Source organism: Cibotium barometz, chromosome 22 (assembly GCF_041138505.1).
Source record: "Cibotium barometz isolate CiBa-2024 chromosome 22, ASM4113850v1, whole genome shotgun sequence".
In the NCBI taxonomy this organism is placed as follows: domain Eukaryota; kingdom Viridiplantae; phylum Streptophyta; class Polypodiopsida; order Cyatheales; family Cibotiaceae; genus Cibotium; species Cibotium barometz.
Genome location: NC_141067.1, coordinates 20,254,505 through 20,268,756, shown reverse-complemented (window position 1 = coordinate 20,268,756; position 14,252 = coordinate 20,254,505). Strand labels below are relative to the sequence as shown.

Sequence of the window (14,252 nt, the reverse complement as noted above, 5' to 3'; positions counted from 1 at the left end):
CAAGGAGGAAGGAGTAGGTCTGTCACCGAAACCTTCTGCTCTGGCCAGGAGGTGGCTTCCCGTGATTTCAAAGATCTATATGGGTGGTATGGGACACCCTGGATGGAAGGGGAAGGCTTGGCCATAGACAGTGGAGAAGGTGCTGCTGTTTTTCATGTGCTTTTGTGAAAAAGCAGCTTCTTGACATGTTAAGTTGCTGTTTTTTGTGAGTTGCAAGTAGCCATGGCTTAACTTCAGTCCAAAACACAAGCGTGTCCAAGCTCTGAGGCACTAGCGTGCTGCCAGTAGACTGTTTGGAGTGTACAAACTCCAAGGGGCTGTACCCAGGCCGAACACTGTACAGGTCCTCACAAGAGGTGCATGAGGCATTGCATAAGAAGGGCATACAAGGGCTGGACTGTGAGGAGCAATGCCCAAGCTGGGCTTCCTGGGTAACCCCTGTTTTTCACCACCACTGAGGCTCCGCCCACCTTGACCGCCCTTGCATTCCCTCGCATGCCACCGCCTCTTCTTGGCTCCAGTCGCTGCCACTGCCTACATCTGCTCCATCTCCACTTGCTGACTGCTGCTCCATCTCCACGTGCTGACTGCTGCGCCCCACCTTGTTGCAATGTTGGTCTCACCGCCCATCACCGTCAGCATCCACTGCTCCTGCTCTTCGCCCAGTGAGTTAGTGCCCATCAAAAAGGTATCATAAGTGTAGTGATTACATAGAATTTCCATGTGGCACAGTGACGCACCCTAGTACATCAAGTGCACATGACAAGGGCTAGTAACTCTTCTTTCCTTACTTGATAGCTTCCAAGCTTGAAGATAACGACTCTTAACACTTCAAAGATTGCTGAGCAGCATGTTTCAGAGTGGGTCTGAAACCGATCCCGTCAAGTGGGAAAGACTCAGTTGGACACCTACACGTTTAATAGCACAACTTTAAAACCACAAATATGAAATGGACAACTTAAAACAACTTGAAATTTAAATGAACAGAAATGGAAAGATGGACACCAGCACTGGGGCCGGAACGGGCCGACCCCCCCCTCAATATATGATATATTTATTGGGAGTATTTAAAGAATACAATGCTCCATGGGTTCTGAGAACCAGATAATGTCCATGTACATATGAAAACAGTACTAAACAAATAGCTCGAATTTCGATGTAGAAGCTCGAAGCAGATCGACCACTAGTGTGGTCCAATCGCTACGGTCCTGTGCTTTCACTGGACTCGGCGGAGAGCGCCACACTGGTGTTCCGAGACCACGCACAGACAGGCACTCTCGTACTAACGCCTGGCTCTCCCGATCTCAACACCTTTGGACCGAGGTTCGCCCATATAGCTTGGACAACCCGGCACCGAACGGGTGTAGGCCGAGCGGGACGAATCTTTTACCAGATTTTAAACATTAAATGCTTTACTCAAATCTGAAAATCACTTACTTGTAGTTGGTTGATAAAAGACCAAATCTTGCGGAATGATGAAGATGAAACCACCCTTGTTGATGAAGGAGCAGTCTCGTGTAGAACTAACAAAACAAGCACCACCACGAGAGACCACAGCCGCCTGTGAGAGCAGCCACAATAGTCCTGGTGGAGGTGGCCACGACTGAAAAACAGTGAAGAAGAAAGGCAGCGCAGCCTGATAATATTCAGCCGCCTGGGAGACAGTTGCAGCTGTGTGGCTTTGTGGAGGTGGCAGCCGCCTGCAGGAGAGGCTGAGGTGCAATCAGCAGCAGAGGGTCGCCTGGGGTAGTAGGCGCAGCCAGCAACACATTCAACCGCCTTTAGAGATTTTGGCGCAGGCAGCAGCAGCATAAGCAGTACCTTGCAGGTTTCAACGCAGCCACCAGCAGCAGGGTTCAGCCGCCTGTAGAGGGGCAGGCGCAGCAGTAAGGAGATGGGTGGCCACCTGCTGTGCAGTTCGCAGCCAGCCGCCTGGGGACAGGTTCGTGCAGATTATAAGAGCCGCCTGCAGCAAGCTAGTCGCCAGCCGAAAGAGCAGCCAGCGCCGGTTGATGAAATTTTACCCCCAGATAGATGCGATGGGATTAACGCTTGAAGGGGAGATTTCTTTTAATAAAATTTCATGTGGAGTTAACCTTAGTGTTGTCCACGCTTGCATGTGGGGGATTAGTGGGGGTAGGTGACCATGCCCACCCCCACACTCACTTAAAAGTGAGGCTCCCCACCTTGGCCCCAAAGTGGGTGCCCAAAGGGGGTGCCCACTTTTAAATAAGTGTGAACCCCTATCCTTATAAATCAAAGGGTTAGAATTTAATAACATTAAACAACATGTACCATATACTTACCACCTGTTCACATGCACTGAAACTCGTCAGAATACAGGGCAGACTTCACGACTCACTGGCAGGCGTCCCCGCTCAGTAAGTAACACGTCAAGCAGGCAAACACACGAATACATGTCATGCGAAAACAGTTTCAAACATGCAAAATATGTGTGCATGTGCAAATAGTAACATGGACATATCTCCCGTTCATGGAACATGTACAAAATATCTGTCGGCACAAAACTGGCACGACATAAAAACATAAAAACCTGGTCTTCCTATGGAGTGACAGTCCCATAGGTAAGACACAGTTCCAGGCACGAGTTTCCCTAGGTGTGACAGTCCCATAGGTAAAACACGGCACGAATACTGGCTCTTCCATGGCGTGACAGTCCCATGGATCGAACACAGTCCAGGTCATACACGGGTGGCACTGATCTGGCTCCCGTCCATACGACACCATCCTGCTAACACACGGGTGGCACCAGTCTGGCTCCCGTCCATGTCAGCAAAATACTGGCCTCTTCACACGAGACACCGGCCTGGCCTCAAGTGAACGAGACGCAAAAACTAGGAATGGACCAAATGGTCGGCCAATTGGTGACATCCCCCCGGGCTTCTAAAGAGTTGACCTCAACTTAAAAGCCTCAAGATATGCCTGCAACAATTGCGGATAATCTGCAAAATAATCCTCATTTACCCATTTGGCATCAATAGGCAAATAATTTTTAAACTTCACAAGGTATCTCCTGGAAAGCTTTCCTGCAGGTAGCTTTCTCTCCTTGTGAAAAACAATCTGTTCTGGCTGGAGGATCTCCTCAAGCTCTTCAATTTCTGGCGGATCTTCTGTGACAGGCTCATCAGGATCTGGCCCCACATATTTCCGAAATAGACTCACATGAAAAGCATTGTGAATCTTCCAATGACTAGGTAAAGCAAGCCTGTAGGACACTTCATTAATCTTGTGAATCACGTTGAAGGGTCCATAATAGCGAGGAGAAAGCTTAGGATATGATCCTTCTCGTCCTGGCCTCTTCCGAAGCCTAGCCTTCTCAAATTTCAGCAATACCCAATCACCTTCTTTGACTTCCATGTCCCTTCTATGCTTGTCAGCAGCCATTTTATGCTTATCCTGAGATCTCGCAATGGCTGTACGCACCTGACCAAAGGCAACATCCAAGTCACGAACATATTCATCAGCTGCAAAAATCTCATCCTTGGTACGAAGGATGGGTGGCAAGACCACTCTGCCATAAATAATCTCAAACGGAGCCTTTCTTGTGGAAGCATGGATCGTATTGTTGTAGGCAAACTCAACAAGTGGAAGATACTTCTCCCATGCACTCTTTTGATCTGCCACATAACATTTCAACAAATCCAACACAGCTGAATTTGCAACTTCACTTTGGCCATCCGTTTGGGGATGATAAGCTGATGAAAACTCAAGCTTAGTACCCATATTATCAAACAAAGCCCTCCAAAATAGGCTTGTAGTCCTGGGATCTCTATCCCCAACAATGGATTTAGGCATACCATGATGCTTGAAAATATTAGCAAGAAAAAGCTTTACCATATGATCAGCTTTAATGGTTTTCTTGACGGGCAAGAAGTGAGCTTGCTTGCTAAACCTGTCCACAATAGTCCAAATAGCATCATTCCCATGCTGGGATCTAGGCAAATCCATAATAAAATCCATCGTGATACTTTCCCAAGGTTGCGAGGGAATAGGCAATGGCTGAAGCAAACCTGGAGGCTTTTGCCTATCAAATTTCACCTTTTGGCAAGTAATACATGCACGCACATAAGCCTCAATGTCTTTACGCATGCTTGGCCAAAAGAAATACCTCTCAATCATGCGAGTAGTAGGCATAATACCTCTATGACCAGCATAAGGTGGAGCATGACATTCGTCCATAACCTTTGGACGCAAATCCTTCACCACACATAGGCAATTATCCTTCATGAGATAACCCTCGTTGATAACATAAGAGGTATGTGAATGACCAGCCATCAAATCAGTCCATATATGGCAAAAATCAGCATCCAAATGATACAAATCTCTCATAGCAGATAGATCTCCATGAGAGGCCACTGAGACTGCAGCAATATAAGGCCTCCTAGATAGTGCATCGGCCACCACATTTTTCTTTCCTGGAGTATGCACAATCTGAAAATGAAACATGGAAAGAAAATTTGCCATTCTCATCTGCTTCTCTGAAAGCTTGGTTTGAGATAGAAAGTATCTCAAGCTTTGATGATCTGTCTTGACTACAAATTCAGCCCCAAGAAGGTAGTGTTTCCATATCTTTAAGGCGTGAATTACAGCCAAGAGCTCTTTCTCATAGATATCCATATGAAGCTCGGCATCATGCAAACGACGGCTCTCGTATGCAACTGCATGCCCTTCTTGATTTAGGACAGCTCCTATGCAATCACCACAAGCATCACATTCAACCACGAATGACTTGTGCAAGTCAGGAACAATCAATACTGGACCACATATGATCGCATGCTTGAGCTGCAAGAAAGCATCCTGTTCCTTTGAAGTCCATTTGAAAGCAGTTTTCTTCTTCGTGAGATCATGTAGAGGAGTGGCAATCATGGCGAAATGCCTTATGAAACGCCTGTAGTACGAACATAATCCGAGAAAACTACGTACTTGATGTACGTTTTGCAATTCGGGCCAATTCCGAATAGTCTCTATCTTTGCAGAATCCATTGTAACTCCATCCTTGGATACAATATGTCCCAGATAATGAATCTCTGAAAGGAAAAACTCACTTTTCTTGGCATTGACGAAAAGTTTATGCTTCCGCAACTCTTCGAACACTGTGACCAAATGAGTTTTGTGTTCCTGCTCATTCTTGGAGAAAACCAAGATATCATCAAAGAAGACTCCTGTAAACTTGCGATGGGGTCGGAATATCCTATCCATCATACGATTAAAAGTAGCAGGAGCATTGGTGAGACCAAAAGGCATTACCAAGAATTCATATAATCCGAAGGCTGTCCTGAATGCAGTCTTATGGACATCTTGTGGCACCACTCGGATCTGGTGATAACCACTCTTCAAATCAAGTCTGCTAAAGCAAGCTGAACCATCAAGCTTATCCAAGATATCATCAATACGTGGAATAGGGAATCTGTTCTTGATGGTAAGCTTGTTCAAAGCTCTATAGTCTACACACATACGGAATGATCCGTCCTTCTTTTGAACTAGAAGCACAGGAGAGCAGTAAGGTGAGGAACTGGGCTGAACCAAACCTTTCTCTAAAAGCTCATTTACCTGCTTCATAATTTCTTCTTGTTGTGCGGCACTCACTCGGTATGCGGGTTTGTTAGGTGGAGAACTACCTGGCACAAGATCTATGCGGTGATCTTCGGGCCTTTGGGGAGGTAATTCACCTGGCAATGAGTCAGCAAAACAGTCTTTGAATGCATTAAGAAAATTCAGCCTATCATTAGACATAGCATCCACATTTTGATGATTTGGCACAAGACTATCACGAACAAAAACCAAGTACGCTGAAAGACTCTTTTTCATTGCTTTATTAATTTGGATGTGTGATACAACTGGGATGGAATCCCCTTCTTTGCCAGCATCAATAAAGTGCATGCGGCCTTTATGCATAAAAGAAATCATATTGGACTTGTAGTCTTTGCGGGGCTCAAGCCTATGATGCCACGGCTTGCCCAACAATACATCACATCCATTCAAAGGAGCAACTAGGAAATGCTCATTATCAAGATAGCCCTGTATATGAATACGCAACTTCCCAATCAAAGGGGTAACCTGCACCTCTTTGCCAATAAATGCAGCTTCAGCTTCAATCTGAGGTCCCATGTTTTCAACCTCAATACCCAATGCAGCTGCCATTTGCATAGAGATGAAATTGTCAGTTGCACAGTCATCAAACATGAATAGTGCGGGCTGATCCTTGATTTGCCCCCAAGCCTTGCAAACCATACGCTCTTTAGCATCATGACCTGTATTACCTTGCACATCAGGAACTGCATGAACATTTGCTTTGGTGTGCTTGTCCTCGTGCTTTGGTTTGCGATCTGGGCATTGCCGAAACATGTGGTCTTTGCTACCACAAGAAAAGCATTTTCCATCCTTAGCATATTGCTCTCTTTGCTCCGGAGTTAATCCAAATTTGTTCTTCCTTGGGCCCTGTTCTTTGGATGTGTAATTTTCAGCTTTACCACCCTTGTAAGGCTCCCGGAAGTTCTTTTTAGATGGCTGTCCTCCCTTTTGCTGATTTGGGGCAGCCTTGTCCTTCGCCTTGGAACCTCCTTGATCCTGCTTGATCTTGAGCACCAATTGCTCCGTAGCAAGGGCAGAAGCTGTGAGTTGTTGCAACGTATGTTTTGGGTGCAATTCAATACCCGATCTATAAGCAGGTTGCAATCCAGAACGAAACTTCCTCTTTCTTTCCTCCTCAGAGATTAGCATGAAGGGAGTCACTTCCAGCAACACTTTCCAAAATTTGTTAACATACTGTTGCACACTCTCATTATCTTTTTGTTCCAGCCTGTCCCACTTTTGAGTGAGAGTTTGCTCCGCGTTGGGTGGCAAGAACTGAGCATAAAATCTATCTTTGAATTCCTTCCAAGTAGAGATGGGATCCTTGGTGATCTTTTCGGTGATCCACCAATGGGCAGCAGTGCCTTTCAGAAACATGCTAGCATGGCGCACCTTCGACTTTTCTGTAAAGTCCTCATCGCTAAAAGCAATGTCGAACTGTGCCACAAACGCTAACACCTTAGAGGCATCATGTTCACCATGAAAGACATCAAATTTGACAGACTTATCACCTGCTTTGAACTCCTTGAGCTTCCTGGCATGAGGCTCATGGTCCTCTCTTTTTCTTTTCCCCTTATCCAACGGGGTAGCCCTGTCTGCATGGGCTCCATGGGCCGTCAAAGAAGCTTCATGGGGCACGGTGGCATGTGCTCCACGAACTCGAAGCTCAGATGCATGTGACTTACCTGCATATGGCATAGTCTCTCCATGAGACAACTCAGAAGGCAAAATTTTTCTGGAAGCAGATCTGTCACCATGAGATACATATCTTGCATGCATGTGACTTTCGTGCCCTCCATGAGCACTGGCATACATAAATCTGTCAGGCTTAGTGCCTTGGGGAGAGGATGCATGTCGAGAGGTGACAGTCACCTCTTCCTTTTGCATATAAGATTTCAGCCTCTGGGATGCGGGATCTCCATGCTTCAAACGAGGTGGATTTCTGAAAATCAGCTCCCCGTCATCCCCCTCTTTGATATCACCTTTGCGAAGGAGATAGGCAAGTGCCAACTCCCTTGGTTTCTTGCCCACTTCACGAGCCATTGATTCAAAGGTTACATCAACCATAGCATCAGCCTTCCTGGCTTCAATAGCACTTTGTAGATGAGGATCTTCATGCAAAAACTTCAATTCTTGCTCTTGAGCCTGCAAAAGTTTTCTCATATGTTCCATTTCAGCTTTCATAGCATCAGGGTCTTGTTCAAGCATAACTGTCTTCCCTGGAGACAGTTGACCCTTGGATTCACTATCAAGAACCCTTTCAAGGGGCTTGTGCCTACCACGCAGGGCATCAGACCCACGAGAGGCACTAGATGGACCCCTCGAATTTGGCACTTCCAAAGGGTTGCCTTGGCTGTCCATTGTGTTCAAAGTTTGCTAAAAGCGGGATGTCCAGTACACAGGTTCGTTTCCCCACTAGGAAGAGGGAAACAACCGTGCTCTGATACCAATGAAACCGATCCCGTCAAGTGGGAAAGACTCAGTTGGACACCTACACGTTTAATAGCACAACTTTAAAACCACAAATATGAAATGGACAACTTAAAACAACTTGAAATTTAAATGAACAGAAATGGAAAGATGGACACCAGCACTGGGGCCGGAACGGGCCGACCCCCCCCTCAATATATGATATATTTATTGGGAGTATTTAAAGAATACAATGCTCCATGGGTTCTGAGAACCAGATAATGTCCATGTACATATGAAAACAGTACTAAACAAATAGCTCGAATTTCGATGTAGAAGCTCGAAGCAGATCGACCACTAGTGTGGTCCAATCGCTACGGTCCTGTGCTTTCACTGGACTCCGCGGAGAGCGCCACACTGGTGTTCCGAGACCACGCACAGACAGGCGCTCTCGTACTAACGCCTGGCTCTCCCGATCTCAGCACCTTTGGACCGAGGTTCGCCCATATAGCTTGGACAACCCGGCACCGAACGGGTGTAGGCCGAGCGGGACGAATCTTTTACCAGATTTTAAACATTAAATGCTTTACTCAAATCTGAAAATCACTTACTTGTAGTTGGTTGATAAAAGACCAAATCTTGCGGAATGATGAAGATGAAACCACCCTTGTTGATGAAGGAGCAGTCTCGTGTAGAACTAACAAAACAAGCACCACCACGAGAGACCACAGCCGCCTGTGAGAGCAGCCACAATAGTCCTGGTGGAGGTGGCCACGACTGAAAAACAGTGAAGAAGAAAGGCAGCGCAGCCTGATAATATTCAGCCGCCTGGGAGACAGTTGCAGCTGTGTGGCTTTGTGGAGGTGGCAGCCGCCTGCAGGAGAGGCTGAGGTGCAATCAGCAGCAGAGGGTCGCCTGGGGTAGTAGGCGCAGCCAGCAACACATTCAACCGCCTGTAGAGATTTTGGCGCAGGCAGCAGCAGCATAAGCAGTACCTTGCAGGTTTCAACGCAGCCACCAGCAGCAGGGTTCAGCCGCCTGTAGAGGGGCAGGCGCAGCAGTAAGGAGATGGGTGGCCACCTGCTGTGCAGTTCGCAGCCAGCCGCCTGGGGACAGGTTCGTGCAGATTATAAGAGCCGCCTGCAGCAAGCTAGTCGCCAGCCGAAAGAGCAGCCAGCGCCGGTTGATGAAATTTTACCCCCAGATAGATGCGATGGGATTAACGCTTGAAGGGGAGATTTCTTTTAATAAAATTTCATGTGGAGTTAACCTTAGTGTTGTCCACGCTTGCATGTGGGGGATTAGTGGGGGTAGGTGACCATGCCCACCCCCACACTCACTTAAAAGTGAGGCTCCCCACCTTGGCCCCAAAGTGGGTGCCCAAAGGGGGTGCCCACTTTTAAATAAGTGTGAACCCCTATCCTTATAAATCAAAGGGTTAGAATTTAATAACATTAAACAACATGTACCATATACTTACCACCTGTTCACATGCACTGAAACTCGTCAGAATACAGGGCAGACTTCACGACTCACTGGCAGGCGTCCCCGCTCAGTAAGTAACACGTCAAGCAGGCAAACACACGAATACATGTCATGCGAAAACAGTTTCAAACATGCAAAATATGTGTGCATGTGCAAATAGTAACATGGACATATCTCCCGTTCATGGAACATGTACAAAATATCTGTCGGCACAAAACTGGCACGACATAAAAACATAAAAACCTGGTCTTCCTATGGAGTGACAGTCCCATAGGTAAGACACAGTTCCAGGCACGAGTTTCCCTAGGTGTGACAGTCCCATAGGTAAAACACGGCACGAATACTGGCTCTTCCATGGCGTGACAGTCCCATGGATCGAACACAGTCCAGGTCATACACGGGTGGCACTGATCTGGCTCCCGTCCATACGACACCATCCTGCTAACACACGGGTGGCACCAGTCTGGCTCCCGTCCATGTCAGCAAAATACTGGCCTCTTCACACGAGACACCGGCCTGGCCTCAAGTGAACGAGACGCAAAAACTAGGAATGGACCAAATGGTCGGCCAATTGGTGACAGGGTCTTCTACATACCCAAGTTGTGAAACGCTCCAGACATAAAACCTGGCCATGCAATGTAGTTCACACCCTTCTACGAAATGAAACCAGCCCACACGCTAAGAAATCAAACCTGCAATCCACCTACTGGCTGATGTGGTTGTTGGAGCTTGAGCAGGTAAGCTGACTGGGATTCCAGACACTTATTAGACCCATGGTTGGATGCCCGGAATACCCATCAGGTCATTTAGAAATTTTAGAGTCTACCTGTGCAAACACACGTTTCCATCCAAGGCCATTGGCAAGGTAACAGATTGCTTTGGAAGTTTTATGAGAGCATGGGCAAGGCTATGGGCAACCTTTGGGCACCCATTGGGTGCCCATTAACCAAGGCAAAAAGGGCATTACCTATCGGGTAAGAGGCGCCCAAGCAAAAAGAAGGAAAAAGCACTTAATGGTTTATTTGTCCTCTTTTACCTGGTCGGCTAGTTTCAGCAGGCGGACTTGCTCATGTGGCTATATAAAAATATACATGGCCAATATTCCATCATTTCCAACTGCATTTCCCTCAAGCAGCCCATGGCATGTGCTTCAATCCCAGGCATCAGGAAGAGGCATAAACGCAAGCATGAGGACAGCAGGCAGTGTGAGGGGGGAAACGTAGGTCAACTTCGAGTCAAGGAAGAAGGGTGATTCTTTGTGGGTAACCCTAATTTCAGGTCAGCCACAACTCAAGGCAGATTCATCCCATTCGTTGTACTCGTCCAGTTGCAGCAATCAAAGAAAATAGGGGGAAAACGTAGGTCAAAACGTAGGTCATCTTTGAGTCAAGGAAGAAGGGTGATTCTTTGTGGGTAACCCTAATTTCAGGTCAGCCACAACTCAAGGCAGATTCATTCCATTCGTTGTACTCGTCCAGTTGCAGCAATCAAAGCAATTACTCTCATGGAATGGTGGTGGTTGAGGGGTTGGACTAGAAGCAGATCTGATGCAAACAAATTTTATAGACATGGGGGTACCCTTAAATGGGTAGTTGGGACCCCATCAGATGTACTATATATGCTCCATCTCTCTCATCTCTCTCTTCGCTTCACCCACCCTTTGCATTTCGCTCCCTTTCCGCACCCACCCCTGCTCAGGCCCCCAAGGCAGCAACATAACTCTCTCCTGCACCTGTAGCTGAGCATCTTGTAGGTCGCATTTTTTGAGTCTCCCCCAAAGGGGAGAGGGTACCCTTGAGGGGGGACTCCTTCCACCAACAGCCCTCTCCTTTATCAGCAGCAACACATGGAAAGTAAGAAGTCTTTTGCTTCAGTCACCGCTTCACGATTACCGCCCATTCCTCCACCCGTGAGCAAGCCGACACCATGGGAAGCCTACCTCATGCAAGAACTGAAGAAACTCCAGGGAGAATTAGCAGCACTGAAACATGAGACTATCAAGAAAGATGAACAAATCAACGAACTGAAAGTGCAAGTGCAAGCCATGAAGACGAAGCAAGAGGAAGCACGAGAAGGACCCATACCTACAACAATACAAACAGAAATGACAAACCATGTTTCAAAGGTAGATTCAGTTAACTCACAAGATTTTGTTAAAGAAGTCATATCAGCGGTCAAAGAAAAGGAATGAATGGAAAGTAACAAAAAGGTAATCAGAGTCGGTGGTCTTCCTCAAGGCTGGGATAGGGCAGACATAGCTCAAGAGCTTCGAGAAGACTACATATTAGATACAGATGTACTTACAGCACAACTGAGCAAAGTAGTCCCCTTCGTGGACTTAGGAGACCCTATCTCTATTACAGTAAAGGGTACACAGGCAAAAGTCTCCTATATGGACAACAATGAGAAAATAGCAGTGATGAAGCAAACAAGGTCTCTCCAAGGGACAAAGGTATGGATAGCTGATGAACTCACCCCGCTACAACTCAAGAACAAATCGGCAGAGCTGAATAAAGTTAAAGAAGCAAGAAAGTATGGCAAATGGGCAATATACAGAGGAGGACAAGCAATCATTAAAGAATTCCGTACCCCACCCCCCTCAAGAGCAAATCCATCCATGGATGAAATATAGCTATTTTTATTTTGAACCTCGATTTCGAACTAGATGCAATAGAACCCATTGTAATTTAAACTCTTAAGAGTCTTAAGAGTTCATTTTGAGTTATTTTTTTTCCAGTTTTATGCCTCTTTGGCATCGATACCCAGAGTGGAATGTAAATGGATGTACCTGATCTGTCCCATAGGTCGGATTCGGCCTCCCGTGGACGTTAATATAACTTTCTTTCTTTCTTCTTTCTCTCTCTCTCTCTCTCTCTCTCTCTCTCTCTCTCTCTCTCTCTCACATGTACTGCACTCCGCAACCGCGAGGAGTTTCCCACACCACATATAGATAGGACAGCCACCTACATCTGGGAGCATGCCCCAGAACCGATGGTATGATGATGAGTGCAGAAACCTTTACCGCAGTCTCCGAGTGCAGAGGGCTCGTAGGGAGATCACCCAGAGACAGGCAGGCAGGAGGATGCATACTCTCACCCGCCGTAAGCCGCGAGCTTATGAGGAGGCTCAGTACTGGGACACATATCACATGCTCATGAGCAGAGATGCTGCTGCTGCTTGGAGGAGACTCAGAGAGCCCCGTCCTCCCACACCTATTACCGATCCTCAGACCTGGCAGACATATGCAGAGAGACTCTATGATGTGCCTGCACAGCCCCCTATACCACAGCCCACAGATCCATGCTCCACAGTCTCCACCTTCTTCACCCCACCTATGGTTAGGAGGGCCATATGCCGACTCCAACATGGACGGGCAACAGATCAGGGAGAGCATCTCATCTATGCTATTGATACATTGGCACCATTTCTTGCTCATCTCTTCAACAGAGCTCTGTCAGAGGGGTTTCCGGCTAAGTGGACGTTGCACACTATTGTGCCGATCCATAAAGCGGGAGATGTACTAGACCCCGGGAACTACAGGACCATCATGATTGGCCATATATTGGCCAAACTATACGGGGCAGTTTTGGAGGCAGAGCTGAGCACTCATGCAGAGGATGGGGGATTGAGAGCAGCAGGCCAGGCAGGCTTCCGACGAGCCTTCTCGACCATCGACCACATTTTTACATTGAGGTGCCTGATTGATCAGGCCACGGCACGGAGGCAACGGCTCTATTGTTGCTTTGTGGATTTCCGCAAGGCATTTGATACTGTGCCCAGAGAGCGCCTCTTTCGGCGACTGACTACAGACACTAGGCATACCCTCAGACATGATGTGGGGCATATACAGGCTATATGAGCAGGTCTTTGGGAGAGTCCGATGCCCAGGAGGCTTGTCCGACACAGTTGCTAGCACCATTGGTGTGAAGCAGGGGTGCCCGCTCTCCCCCACGCTCTTTGGGCTCTATATTGATGAGGTGGTCGATTACATCACACAGGGAGGAGGCTCTGGGGTTGAGCTATCAGGTATTACTGTCCATGTTATGCTTTATGCTGATGACATCGTCTTGGTATCCGACACGCAGGTTGGGCTTCAAAGACACCTTGTGGCTCTTGATGACTTCTGCGCACAGCAGGGTCTCACAATGAACCTTGGGAAAACCAAGGTTATGATCTTCCACACCTCACCCCCAGTCAGGAGCCACTACTCTCACATTAGCAGGAGGGCAGGTCGAGGTGGTGAGCTCTTATGTTTACCTTGGCATCACATTTACCCATGGCTCAGGCAGTCCGAGACAGAGTGACCCGGGGGTATGCAGCTCTTGCTGGCCTTGAGCGTCAATGTCATCAGGCACATTTTCAGGAACCCCACACGAAGGGGTGGCTCTTTGATACATTAGCGACACCAGCCTTGATGTATGCAGCAGCGGTTTGGGCACCAGGGCTTGTAGCCTCCACATGGGTACAGCTGGAGAGACCACAGATCTTGATGCTCTCGAGGATAATACGCAGCAAACGATCCGTCCCGCACGACATTGTTCGAGTTGAGTTTGCTGCACCACCTATGGCAATGGAGGCATCGTTCCAAACGATCTCCTTTATATACAGGATGAGGGAGATGCCCACGGAGAGATTATCTTGCTGAGCTTTTGAGGCATCCAGACAGCTGGCCGAGGCTGGACACACTGGACCTTGGTATGCACAGATGCTACAGTGGTTCTCACATCATGGGATAGACATTGAGCGGTTGCCACCTTTTCAGTATG

At 47.5% G+C, this 14,252-nt stretch overlaps 1 protein-coding gene across 2 annotated transcripts in view; it reads right to left on the bottom strand.

Annotated features, from left to right (window-relative positions):
- The window catches only part of LOC147626361 (putative phosphatase SPAC513.02), a 98,769-nt gene that overhangs the window by 8,353 nt on the left and 76,164 nt on the right, over positions 1-14,252 (bottom strand). The gene's annotated exons all lie outside the window — the stretch shown is intronic.